Consider the following 5,000-nt stretch of genomic DNA (forward strand, 5'->3'; position numbering starts at 1 on the left):
TTTATATTTCTGAAATTAAATTTGAAAGACTATTTTTGATAGGCCTATCTCACCCACGCTAGTCGCCTATTGATATAACTGGGAAATAGAAAAAAGTATTATGCTCTCATACTTTATTATAAGCAGTAAATATGTGTGTTAAATTTTTATTATACATATAAAACAACACATTTATTATAGTTTTACTTTTTAAGCAAGGGTTTGTCTTAGGTTATTTTCTGTGGTATCGCCGAGACCTCTACTCCCCAACTCAGCAACACTGGGCGTGCATTCATTGTTTTCTTATCAGTGAGTAGTGACACTTAACAAGCTTCCATGCATGGCTATCCTTCCAGTAAGCAGTCGACCGTATGTAGGTCCGCTGCTTCGCTGAAAAATGAGATCCCCCAAAGCCAAGCACATACAGTGCATACAGACCAAAGACTAACCAAGCGTATAACCCGATTATAAACTATGTGCAAGCATAAATGGCCAGAATTACCATGATCAAGGCTCATTTTGAAAAATAAATAACGGAGACACAACATGTCAAGACCTCATGTAGCCTAAGGTGTAGATAAAGGGCCATATCCCAATCTCCATCATCTTCCTAGATCTGTGAATATCTAACTCTCTGTAGCCTAAACAGCAGACGGTAAAAAATACCACCCCTCGATCAATAAGTCCCATTGTTATTAAAATACAAACATCACATACCATGTGGGATTAGCTAAATACAGCAAGTCTCATATTTCAGCTGTTTATATCTCACCCCTTGCGCAACATGTAGCCTTTGAGAGAAACATTTTAATTCATAATTTCCTCACAAACTGAGCAAAAGAAAACATTTAAGGCCTCAAATTATCTGTGACATAATATTGAAATTAAACCACTCGTGGTGAATAATGGTTGTGAGTGACAGGGTCAATGTTCTGTTTGTCTAACTCCACATTATTTCTTCGCAGCTCATATTTTGCCCATGACAAAATATCGCCGTGTGTCTTTTAAAGAGGAGCCTCATTGGTTGGGGAAGGTTTTTAGAGTAAATAAATGGTGGGGCCGTGTTGAAAACTCCCGCTGAAAAGTGCAGGCCCAAGTGCTCCGTCCCAGTGTTGTTTTAGCAGCTAGCGCATACTTACACACAGTAGAATAGCTGTAAAGCTAAGCATCTTTTACACCAATGTATACAAACTTCACTTTATTAGGCCACAAACCATAATTTAACCTCCTCTAATGGAGCGGGTGGGGAAGGAGCGCGATGAGAGAGAGAGAGAGAGAGAGAGGGAGGGAGGGAGGGAGACAGTGAACGCTCTACCGCTACACACAGTTTAAAACCAGGAAGCATTTAAGAAGTCGCCAATTACCAGCTAGAATCGCTCCCTGACAGGGCCGATGTATCATTTCACCCGGAGGCCATAGCGCTTTGAACAGACCTAATGCAATGAGCGGGGCTTGTTTTTGTTACGGCGTGTCCGAGTGTTTGTGCGATTTCTCCACTTCCTAAAGCCATGATGACAAGCCCCCTCACCGCGCCAAGCCTCCACAGATGTCCAAACACCAGCTAATGTAACCAGGAAAAAAAGAAACCTTCCCCGGGTGCGTCCATCAGGCACGTTGAGATACGCAAGTGGTCACGGCAGCGGTGGAGAAGAGCGCAAATGGAACAGTTGACGGAGTTCAAGCCGTTCCCGGGGAAATTGGGAGTTTAATGCAACTTAGTGGCCTGCCAGTTTTTACTGTAAACAACCGAGACCCATCTTCATCCTCGCGTAATCCCGAGAGACACATATGTATGCCTCGCTGCGCGGAGGCACGTTTGATTAATTGGCGACCTTAGACCTGAAGTGGGTGATGACAACGGGGAAGTATGTGTCGGGTGGAATCCTCCCATCAGTCCCGCTTGCACAGTAGACATACAGAGCTGGGATCTCCGCAGGCTTGATTTCAATCTGACACTCGTCAAAAAGACGCTGACACATCCAGTGTATTCTCAGACAACAAATACGTACAGTCTCAGTGCGAGGTTCTGAGTTTCTAAATATTTTATTACTTTTTTTTTTTTTAAAGAAATACCTGAGCACGGTCCCACTGGTATTATAAACAAAAGAGCTACTTTCATTAGTCTCTTTTTATGGCTGACCCATACTCATACATCACAATGTGTATCTCAATGCATGAGACTATTAGTAAAAATAAATAATAATAAAACGTTAAGACTAAACATAGCATGTTGTCAACATTAAAAAAGAAACATTATATGTATATATTTACATATACACATATATGTACATATATATAGCAGTATATGATAGAAAGTCAGGTACAGTCTTGATAATGGACTCTGTTCCATGAGGGAAGCTGTAGGAAAGGATTTGAAAACAGATGAAATATTCATGTTCCTCCTCTACTCCTGCAGTGTGCAGAGGAAAAAAACTCATTTGATAAATATGAATTGGAAGGAAGCAAACAAGGTCGCTGTTAAAGATCATTAAACATATCCTCGTCTCCTCTGTCTCCGCTTGTGTCGAACTCCATCATATCATCAGCACCTTGATTCCAAACGAGTGGAACTTCTCAAGCCATTTTATATTTCCATAATTTACTTTACAGTTATGACTAATGAATGTTTGCACATGACCTCAGCCATAATGGAAATCTCTTCATCCATAATCAGACATATCTGAGTTTTTTCCCCAGCCCAGCTGGTTGGCAACGCGTACACTGGATTTGTTTTTATTTATGTGCCCGTTTGCCTGTGGTGGCTTATCCCACTGGTTTATTTACCTCGTGTGTGACATGAGAACACTGTTCGGAGTCTCTCTCTGTTTGTTTAATGGCCGTCCACCTTCCGTGTTTATTTTACCACCAAACTTTTAAAAGTAAACGCCGCGCCTCGGAAACTGATGGTTCAGTTGAGCAGACCGAAGCAAAGCGAAAACAGACTGTCCCTCTCGCAGAATAATGAAATTATAGCAGCAGGTCCTCTCTGGCTTGTCTAGAGGTGCATGAAAATGAAGGAGACAGAGGCAGGGAGTGAAAGAGGGAGGGAGGGAGAGAGGGAGGGAGGAAGAGGTGGAAAATAGATGCTGTGTTTGTTTGCTTTCCTTTGTTCATATTCTGAGCTCTGTTCCGATTCTCTTTTTGTAATTAGTAGAGACTTTCATTGTAAATGCAAAGAAGTGTAAAAAAAAAAAACATTGTGTTCATCTTGTGAGTGTTTCTTGACAAAGTAATTAGTGACAGAGAGAGACCTTAACTGTAAAAATCACTTTATTTATTTAACTTTATATTTATAATTATAGTTAAAGAAGAAGAGTGGAAAAACACAAAGACTTATAAGTTACTGTATAACCAATCAATCGATCAAAAGGAGTAGGAAGAGGAGGAGGAAGAGGAGGAGGAAAGAGAGAGAGAGAGAGAGAAAGAGAGAGAAGGATGTCAACACAGCAGCAAGCTTTCCCTGATTATATGACTCGTGCTGTGTTTATAATAGATGACTTCTGAGGATCAGTATTGGTCTGAAAATCAGCCATTTTCTCTACTTGCCCAAATTTTACAGCTTACAGCCTTCAGGCCTCTTTGGGTAGTCCAGAGCCAGGCCTCAGGGAAACATGGAGTACAGTCTGAAGGCAAGAATCAAGTGGGAAGCTTTGCTTCTTTTACTCCATACACAGAGAGCAGTCTTAGCCAAAATAACGTGTGACGCTTTGCTTCACCATACTGAGAATAGTCTTAGCCAAGACAAAGTGTGCTTCTTTTACTAAGCTCTGAACTGAGTACTGTCTGGCCTAGAAGAATACAGTCGGAAGTCAAGAGTATGCCAGTTCCCTGGGAGTATCCGTGTACACAACCACAAGCATAGCGCCATGATGCGTCTGTAAGCTGTTAGTGTCAGTGGATGAAAACATGAAATGGTGGGAGATAGATGATACATGTAGGCTGCAAAAAGAGCTTATTCTGAACACCAGCCAGACAGATGAGGATGAGAGGAAGATGAGCGAGGGAGAGGGAGAGAGAGGGAGAGAGAGAGAGAGAGAGAGTGAAAGAGAGAGAGAGAGAGAGAGGGGGGGGGGAGAGGGAGAGAGAGAGAGTGAAAGAGGGAGAGAGAGAGAGAGAGAGAGAGAGAGAGAGGGAGAGGGAGAGAGATAGGGAGAGAGAGAGAGGGAGAGAAAGAGGGAGAGAGAGAGTGAAAGATGGAGAGAGAGAGAGAGAGAGAGAGAGAGAGAGAGAGAGAGAGGGAGGGAGAGAGAGAGAGGGGGTAAAAGGACGGAGACTAGGGGAAAGGTGGTGAGGTATGAGCTTCTCTCTGTCTGTGCCTTCACTCCAAGATCGATGGGTTTGTACACCTCTGGGACCTTGGTGTTTGTGTGTGAGTGTGAGTGTATGAACATTTATAAATGTCTGTATGTGCATTTATGTGTGTGTGTGTGTGTGTGCGTGTAAGTTGGGGGGGCTAACGGCCCCTGGCTCTCGGGTGTCCAGTCGATAGCAGATGCATTAGTCTGCGCAGCCTGTGCTGGTTTGGGGTTTAAACACACATTTTCTTAATACAACATGACCCTATTTCCCCCATTCATCTCTCATGTAACCTGACTACCCCCTCTCTCTCACACACACACACACACACACACACACACACACACACACACATAGAGAATTACTATGTGAGGCTGTTCACATGCCAGTGTGTGTTATGACCTTACACACACACCCACACACACACACACACAAAGCTATATCAGACTAACCACACATCACATGCACAAGCAAACAAAACATAAACATAAACATGAACAAAAACACAACTATAAACAAAAACATAGAAGTTGTTGTATAATTGTTTTGACTTGTTTTGTGTTTTGTTAGGTTAAGTGGTCAACTGTGTGAGTGAGTGTGTGTGTGTGTGTTCGTGTGCGACTGTGCGTGCGTGTGCATGCGCATGTCTGCGTGTGTGCGTGCATGTGTATGTGCACGCACACACGTGTGTTTGTGTGTGTGTGTGTGTGTGTGTGTGTGTTTAT

Source organism: Alosa sapidissima, chromosome 16 (assembly GCF_018492685.1).
Source record: "Alosa sapidissima isolate fAloSap1 chromosome 16, fAloSap1.pri, whole genome shotgun sequence".
NCBI lineage: Eukaryota > Metazoa > Chordata > Actinopteri > Clupeiformes > Clupeidae > Alosa > Alosa sapidissima.